Source organism: Cydia pomonella, unplaced genomic scaffold (genome assembly GCF_033807575.1).
Source record: "Cydia pomonella isolate Wapato2018A unplaced genomic scaffold, ilCydPomo1 PGA_scaffold_212, whole genome shotgun sequence".
Taxonomy (NCBI): Eukaryota; Metazoa; Arthropoda; class Insecta; order Lepidoptera; family Tortricidae; genus Cydia; species Cydia pomonella.
This window is the reverse complement of record NW_026907852.1, coordinates 9303-19297: the sequence shown is the minus strand read 5'-3', so window position 1 is coordinate 19297 and position 9995 is coordinate 9303.

Below are 9995 nucleotides of genomic sequence, written 5' to 3'. Positions count from 1 at the left end.
ATACTAAAAATGGCATTAAATATGTTAAATTAACAAAATATATTTTGACAAATGATTTCGCGCCCAAAACGGTCATTGAAAATTGTGTGACGTCACAGTTTACGGTTTGACACATAACTACATACACACGAAGAAGATACGAACTGTCAACTGACATTTGTCATTTATCGCCTAACTGTCAACAATGTCAATATTTACAAAAATATGGTCATTACAGGTCCCCTAAAAGTAGTTTAACATGTTCTTATAATCCAAAAGAATTTATTGGGATACAATTCTGCCCTAAGATTTGTAGATGAAAACAACCCTATTGGGAATGAGTCTTTCTTACCTGTTGCCATTTAGGACAAATTAAGCCAGGGATACACTAGGGACAATCTTGAGACACGTGTTGCCAGTGACGTCGGGTTAAGTGGCGCGACGTTGCCGTACTTCGCTCCACATATCTGGCAACACCGCGCGACATGTGGTGACATCGACGCCGGTTGAAGTGCCACGACTATGAAGGGTAGAGGTAAGGAGAACAATCTATGTGTATGAAGTGTCCTTCAAAAAACCTTAAATAGGTGGCGCCACAATACATCGCGAACTTTTGATAATAAAGAAAAACAAATCGCACTGACAGCGCACGCACTCCGTCAACAACGTCTATAATAAGTTCATGTCATGGCCTTGTGCTACCGGAGAGAGTTCATATTATTATTTACAGCTGCCAGCTGGACACTATAGCAACAGTTCTTCCATAAGAGATTGTTCTCCTTACCTCTATCCTCCACAGCCGCGACGTTGCCGGACTTGTCTCGCATTGTCGATACCGACTTAAGATGTGTTATGGCGTGCAAGGTGAGAGTCAGAATGGCAAAAGGTACAAAAATTTGGCTTTTATAGAATTTATCAATATCCACGGGAACATAGCGTAATAAAGTACACCCGCCATTCTGACTCAGGATGGCGGATGTTCTGTTTTCTGATGATAACTTTGTGTACCGTGAGGTACAATTTTTTTTAACGGAGGTACTAAATAGTACAAATTAGGTACAAAAATATGGTATGCTTTTCTTTTATTTAGGTACACCCGCTATTCTGACTCTCACCGTGCAAGGGCGTTGCAAGCCAGTGAATTGGGGGGGGGGGGGGGGGGGGGGGGATTGATATCACCGGAGGCCTAGGGGGAAGGTCAGAGGGGCATACATTGTATGTCAAATTTGAGGTCCAGGGGCTCCCCCCCTGCCTGTACCTGCTTACGTCCATGATGGCGTGTCGTATCTCAAGCGAAATAGTTCGACTTCGTTTGACTTCCCGCCTACACATGTCGTGGGACGTCCCTTAGTATATCCCTGGCTTTAGGATTAAATGTAGGTATGTGTGGGGTGTTAGGGATTACTTATGAATAAAATTAAAAATAAAATCAAACATCAAAGGAACATTTACTAATATAATATACTTAATAGTAGCATATAATATGACAAATAAAAAATAGATTCTTTTCCTTAAGCAAATTAAAAATAGCATTTTAAAGTAATATGGCAACACTATGATTGCACCCAAAGATCTGATGACACGGACAGAGATCATTTTAAAAAGCAAAGAATATCATAGACTGACTACATAACCTGGAGAATTTCGGTTTTCGCGGTAGCCCCCTAGAGAAGGGCAACCTGGGGGCCTACCGCGAAAACCGAAATTCGCAACTTGCGGGGATCTTTCTCTTTTACTCTCACTAAAACGTAATTAGGGTGACAGAGAAAAAGATTTTCGCGGTTATAGCCCTGTATTATCGCCATCAGATATATCGGAGCGGACAATGTGCTCGCGTCTTCGCGAATGACACAATCTGTAGTTACCGCGTATACAGCGCCATCTTCGGCTATCCAATTTCCTGCTACATTTGCAGCGCCTTGACAATAGAGGCGTGTTAACATATTTGTGAGAACCTTGGCCGCCCCGATATATCTGATGGCGACTCTACAGGCCGCCTTTCATCGTCACTTACTGATAAAGAGTAGGCCAATGAAAATATTTAAAAAAATTGATACAAGTTTTATAAAACAACAAATGTCTTTCATGTAACATAATTTCTATTCATTAAAATAACATAATAACTTAAAACGCTAGAAAAACCTAGTGTAAAATAAAAAAAATGGTCGCTTTCAGTAAACATATGTGTTTAATAGTCTCCATATTTAGCTCCTTGCACTACCTGTTGACTTTTGTATGAGTTCTAAATTTCCTGCTACCTAAAGGTTGTCTGGAAGAGATCGCTTTTTAGCGATAAGACCGCCTGTTGTTACCTGGTTCTATTTTCCTTTAAAATTCATTTGTAGTTTTACATGTATGTAAAATGTATAATTGTTGGTGCAATAAAGAATATTTACTTACTTACTTAAACAAATTATATTTAACAACAGTGTTGATTGCGGCGAGTTTCCTGATTTAATGAAACATAGTAAAATAACTCCTTTATTTAAATCGGGTAGCAACTCTGACCCCACTAACTTTAGACCGATATCTGTGCTACCAACGTTCAGTAAGATTTTTGAAAAATTAATTCTTTCTCAATTAGTACGACATTTTAACGTCAATAATTTAATGCATAATAAGCAGTTTGGTTTTACACGGGGTCGCTCGACAACCGATGCTGGTGTTGAGCTAATTAAGCATATCTTCGATGCCTGGGAGGAGTCACGAGATGCTATAGGTATCTTCTGTGATTTGTCTAAGGCCTTCGACTGCGTTTGTCATGAAACATTAATCAGGAAACTACACTATTATGGAGTTAGAGGAGCGGCACTGGATTTACTTAAGTCCTACTTAAATGGTAGAATACAAAGGGTCGATGTGAATGGACAGCGATCACCGGGGTCATTGGTCTCTATGGGTGTACCACAGGGGTCAATATTGGGACCTTTCCTGTTCCTTATCTACATAAATGACTTGCCATTCCTTGTAAAGACCCACCATGATATAGTATTGTTTGCAGACGACACTTCACTTATTTTCAAAGTCAAACGACAGCAACAAGCTTACAATGATGTAAACGATGCTATTTCTAAAGTAGTAAATTGGTTCAATGTTAATAATTTATTGTTAAATGAGAATAAGACTAAATGTATTAAGTTTGTCACTAGTAATGTAAGGCATGTACAAACAAGTGTCATTGTGAAGGATGAGGAATTGGAACTAGTTGATAGTACAGTTTTTCTTGGTATAACTTTAGATTCTAAACTCCAGTGGGGTCCCCATATTGCTACTCTTTCGAATAGACTGAGTTCTGCAGCTTTTGCAGTAAGCAAAATCCGTCAGTTAACTGATGTCAAAACAGCTCGATTAGTATATTTTAGTTACTTCCATAGCATTATGTCATATGGTATTTTACTGTGGGGTGGTGCTTCAGAGATAAATACCATTTTTGTTCTGCAGAAGAGGGCTATTCGAGCAATATATAAAATGAACCATAGAGACTCACTGAGAGATAAATTTAAGGAAATTGACATCATGACAGTGCACTGTCAATACATTTATGAGAATATTCTGTATGTGCATAAAAATATTGCCGATTTTAAGAAAAATTGTGACATTCATAATATTAATACTAGAAATAAACATAAGCTCGCCGTGCCCTTCACTCGGCTCCATAAAATTAAAAAATCATTCATGGGTAATTGTGTGAGATTTTATAATAAACTTCCAAACCATATTACTGAGTTACCAATTAATAAATTTAAGAATCATGTAAAGCGTAAACTTATTTCTGAAGCTTATTATACCACACAAGACTACATGAATGATAAAACAACGTGGGATTAATTGTGATTCGAAATGATTAATTATTTATTATATTTGAATAATGATGATGAAATGGATATTCCAATGCATGTATTTCCTTTGTTGTTTTTATTATATTTGTTTGACATTTAGAATTTATTCTAGAAACAATCTAGACAAGTATTTTTTATACATTTTTTTTTTGTATGACTGTATTTTGTGAAAGTTTTAGTATTAAATTTGATCTATGAATTATATTCATTAGTATTATATATGGAATAATATTTACAACATCAATAAATTGCTCTGATAATTAGATTAAGATAATTATATGTAATACTGTCTTACTATTCATAAGTGCTTGTTGCTAGGCCTACATGAATAAAGTATATTTGAATTGAATTGAATTGACATATTTGGGTCAAAATTACGTTTTATCCCATTTTTCTTGAAAAAATGTTTTATAACTTTTTTTTATTTGATGGTAAGCGATTACCGCTGCCCATTGACTGACAAACACCAGAGAGGTTGTGAGTGCGTTGCCGGCCTTCAAGACAGTACGCTCTTTTCTTGAAGGTCGTATCGGTCCGGAAATACCACAGGCGACAGTTCATTCCATAGTTTAGCAAAAAAGTATAAAAATTTGGCAATATTAACGTCCTGCATTAGCAATCTAGTGCATGAAATTTCTATACGAAAGTACCTACTGTATGCTATTTTGTTTTTTTTTTTAATTCCATATTAATTTAACTTGTTTTTTTTTTATTAATTAATTCATGTACGTTATAAGATGTAATATTTTGAAATGATGTTTCCAGGCGTGTTTCTTGCCGGTCCCATATTGGGATACCCTCCTCCAATTTAGGAGGGATTTAAATCTTCTCGCGTAGGTGTAGGGTTAGAGCCGGCATAGCTTTATTTGACGTTCATAAGCGCATTGTAATATGCCTACTTGGAAAATAACTATCTTTATATTTATCTAAAAGCAACCATTGTGATTATAAAAACGTGTCGTTTCATACAACTTGTATCAAATTTTCAGTAAATACCAAATGTTCATTAATGCAGAGCAGATCCTTATCTATCTACATTTAACTATATTACCTTTCCATAATAATTTTATTGACTAGCTAAAATCAAATATACAGTGCGACAAGACTTAACCGTTTCCAATATTGTATCAACATTATTATTTAGTTCAAATGATATAGAATTATAAATAGTTATTTTCACAAGGGGGCTAAGCTGTTTAACCGCTCGTGCTAATAAAACAAACTTTCCCTCCGAGTGAAACACGAAATTTTTGACCACACCAACGCGAGGAAGATACCAAAAAAATCTAAGAGAATACATTAAAAGTGTAATCTGTAAGCGAGTCTAGTGCGCTAATAGTACATTACGATACAAGTGCGAAAAAAAGGAATTTCGAAACGAGTGGCGATAAATTAAAACACGACCGAAGGGAGTGTTTTAAATCGGCACGGTATCGTACAACGTTTTACAGTACACATGGCCCTTTAAATGTTCGACACAGTAACGTAATATGCTAATATTCGCACTAGTGCGGTAAAGTAGCACCATAAGTACTGTAAAAATTATTTCGACGGTACCATTTGAAAACTTTCGTGTCCTAATGTCATCCATATATTACGTCAAGCAATTTTTTACCAACGGTTTTTCTGATCTCTTAAACACCTACTGTCACGTTTGCAATGACCCCCCCCCCCCCCCCCCCCCCCCCCCCCCCCCCCCTTCTGTTGCTGTGATCGACCGATATGTGGATGACCCATTATCCCGTATCGCAAGAAAAGCTACTTTTATTATTAAATATAAAAAAAAACATATATATTTTTTTCGTCCTTTAAGTCTTGCCCCACCGTGTAGACAAGCGGAGCGAAATAATCATACAATATTTTTCAATAAAATTAATAATTACTTAGCACCAATAATTTAAAAAAGAACATACATAAAGTATGAGAAACTTAATTGAAACTAATTATTTTTCTTACTAGCAACACCTTAGCATAGACAACAAAAAACACTTTTTATCGCAACATTTTCAACATCCAAAAAACACCGTCGTACCAAAAGTTCTAACTACAGGACTGACTTATTTGGGCTGGCTTTGAAACCATGTCTTAAGTTGTATACCTATACTCTGTACCTTTAGGTATTTAAATAAAAGTAAACAAAATCTACCCTCAAATGGCTCCTTAAGCCAGTTGAGGGTAGATGAAAACATTACATGATCAAATAATGTCAGGTCAGTGACAGATCCAGGCGGTTTTGTATTTGGTTGGTTAACGAATAAATATTAAAACTACCCGAAAATGTACAAATTGTATGTTTCCTTTTATTTAAATACCTAAAGAAACAGAGTACATTAATGTCCGCTTAGGCCTACGCATGTCCGCGTTGTAACATACAGATCATTAAGAGAGGCGACACATCACTTGCGTGACGTGTGCGTGGGCTCCAAAATGTTTGTGCTAGCACGTGCACGTGTGCTTTGGCCGATAGTCAAGTCTGCACAGACTTGATAATCGACAAAGTGTGCAAGCGCCACCATAAACGTCATTTCTATGAAAATATAACGTTTAAGTGTCCTGCTCACTTTTTTGGTACTCACTGGCGATTACAAAATGGTGTGACAGGGGCAACATAATATAACACCAATACCACTAGGCGGGAAACTGCAGCGTTCGGGCATTCTCGGTTCCGTTCGGCTCAGCATTGCTACGAGCAATTATTAGGGTTGGCAGAAATTGACGTTCCTTTGCATGCACAATCACAGATAAGATAATGACTTGAATTAAGACAACCCTAAATAGCCGAAAGGGATAGTGGCATACATTAGAAAGGGACAACATGATTCGTCCCTGAATCGCTGCCAAACCTCGGCTTTGTACGAAGTTTATTTTCGTACGGTAGTACTATTATTTATTGTGTATTATGTTATCCCTGTCACACGATGTACGCCAGCGTGAGAGCATCATTAGTCACCGCCAAGTCGTTGGAGACTTAGCCTAGGCGGACTTTACAGTATATTTTCGATGGCCTAAAGTTTTTTTAGTTGACCATACGCCGCAGTGGATTTTTTTAAATAGTGTTGCCAGCCTAAATAAATCAGTGTACACCCCAAACCTTATTCACTAACTAGAAAGAGATAGACATTTTTCTTGACGAATTTTAAAAACACTAATTTTTAAATAGAATTTTTGTACTGAAAAACGGCCAATTCTATTCATTAACGGGTTTGCCATAGACAACGTTATTTTTTTATTTATAGCCCTTTTAAAAGGCGGCCAAGTGCGAGTTTGACTCTTACATAATACTTTTATTTTTTTAATGTTAAAATGCTTAGCATATCGAACCATAATATTTTAATACAATGACATGCCAAGCGACAATGGTCCAAGTTTAATTACTTATTTCGCACATGTACGTTAAATTAATTATTTCGCATATGCACAAAGGATTTTTTATCAATATTCTCAAGGATTTTTATTGTAGGCATAAGAAAAGGTAGCTCTCAATTTGTTTGTCTCTGGATTCCCTACGTAAAAGAATTGAGCATTTAGAAAAAGAACACCTATTGCGAATAAAACATTTATATGTTCTTGCACATTTATATATTATATATATATCGTTGTCTAAGTACCCACAACACAAGCCTTAATGAGCTGTGTGGGACTTAGTCACTCTGTGTAATAATGTCATATAATATTGATTTATTTATATTTGAGCAATAGAGAGGCAGCTAAAGTCAGACCAAGCTAAGTTAGCAGCGATTTTGTTAGCCTAGCATGTGCAAGTGTTAAGTAAACGTCATTATTTCATAGAAATTTGACGTTTAAAATAACACTTGCACTGCCTCTCTCTCGTTTTTCGCGAAAGGCCGCTGGCCTTCCTCATTGGTCTTTAAAAACATTTGAAAGTTTTTTTTTTAGGTTATGTAACTCAAAAGTCCCGATCAAAAAGTATTTGTCTATGGCAAGCCCATGGTCATCGAGCTAAACTACGATCACATTATGCCTTCAATCACAGATATTTGACCCTGCCGCGGGGTATATTTCGTGCTGTCTTGAAACTGCTCTGCGGAAAATTCCGTCCACCAGTTTTTTTTTTTCAATCATAAGAAATATAACTCATCTGGTTTTGACTGCCGAAACGAAAAAAATCGCTGCTTTTGTAATTTCTCCCACATGGATTTAACCGCATCGGGTCCACACCGGGAGCGAGCATACGCGCGAGGCAATTTCCTCACGCACAAAACGACTGAGGCACGTCTATACTGGCCGGTTTGTGCGCGAGGAAATTGCCTCGCGCGTGTGCTCGCTCTGTGTGGACCCGCCTATTGGCATATTTTTTGTTTAAATGAAAAAAATACGTGTCAATATATTTTGATAATGCAACTGACGGATTAATTACAGTAAAATCTCTGTAATCCGATCCGGTACACCTAGTAACATTACATTATCACTCTTGAATAACTTTATAAATGCCTAAAATCCAGATAACCGTACAATTTTCATTGACTTAGGATATTAGGATGTATTGCTTCGAAATACTGAAAACACATCAATATAATAAGCAATCCGAATTTTCCAGTAATCCGGTTCTATGATCAGCATTAGTGCCGGATTAGTGATATTGTACTGTATAATGTTTTTGGAGACATTAAATTTACCTCCGACGTTTCGAGGACGGCGTTGTCTAGGTCTCGGAGAAGACTGGCTAAAGTTGACAACAACATCTTCTAGTCGCGCGAGTTTTTCGAACTACCCGCACTTGGTCATGGTCTGTCTTGTCTTCCAATTCTATATTCGATGGTTAGTGAGTTCAGTAACCCATAGATCTTTGCCATGTGAAGTCAGTTCTTGTTTTAAAAGGGAAATATATCACGTACCCATACAAAAAGAAAAAAATGATTTTACACTTCTGAATATTTTCCATTCTTCATATTTTTTTAGTATGTTATTGACACAATGAAAAACTAGGTTTAGAGGTTTACTTTTTTTTTTTTTTCATAATTTGCAATTAAAAAAAAATCATTTTTTTAAAGCGAAACCTATAAACCTAGAATATATTATGCAGTGATTTGCAAGATTTAATTAGTGGAAACCGTTTTCTCCCGGAATGGAAAATTCATAGAAAAAGTATCGTTATTTCGTTAGGATCGCATAGCTATTCCTCCCTATTAATGAAAGCAGTGTTTTGACAAACCAAGACAGCACGAAACAACCCACAAATGCTTCAATTCCCACAACATATCACTTCAACCATTTTTAAAACGTCCAAAAATCACACCGAAATCCTTAATACTACGAAACAAAATATCTTTACAATTAACACAAAGTTAAATGTGCGGTCGGCTAAATATATAATGAATGCAAGTTCGTACAAAACGTGAACTGGCTAAGTCGACGCCGAACGCACATTTAAGTTTGCAAACGCGATTCCGTTTTCGGAAATCCACTGGTATTTAAAATAATATAAACAACATCATATTCAGCTTTTCGGCCTAAGTACAGCCGCCACCAGATATATCGGAGCGGCCAAGGTGTTCAAAAATATCTGGACAATGCCTCTATTACCAACAGGTTAAGAGGAATTCCTAGTTGCGGTTTTTTCCATACAAACGCTCTCGAGCGTTTCCTCCCTGAATTTTTAACCTAGAGCAATGATTTTTTCAAATAAGATCAATATCATCTATATCTGTGCCGCTATGTTTTGCTTTTCTGGATTATTTTATTTTGAAGAAACTTACAGCGCCTCGAAAATCGCAAAAACGGCTCAATTGTATTGGCTGCAAAAAAGTCGCAGTACACAAATTTTGCTTACTTACCTTGGCATACTGACAAGGTACAAAATGGTACCTTAATTCAATTCCTTCTAAATATCGACACTAAAACAGAGCCAAAAATATATCAACACAACTTTAATGCCTAGACATAGATGTATTAGTACATTACGATACAAGTGCGAAAAGTAGGAATTACCTTTTCGCACGTGCATAAAGTTTTACAGTACATGGCCCTTTAAATTTTCGACATACGCACGTATAGTGCTGGTTACGGCACTAGGGCGATAAAGTAGCACCGTATGTACTGTAATAGTTATTTACGATGCAAGTGAAGAAAATAGGAAATACGCAACGAGTGGTGAAAAATAAAACACGAGTTGCGAATTACCTATTCGTACGTGTATCGTACAACGTTTTACAGTAC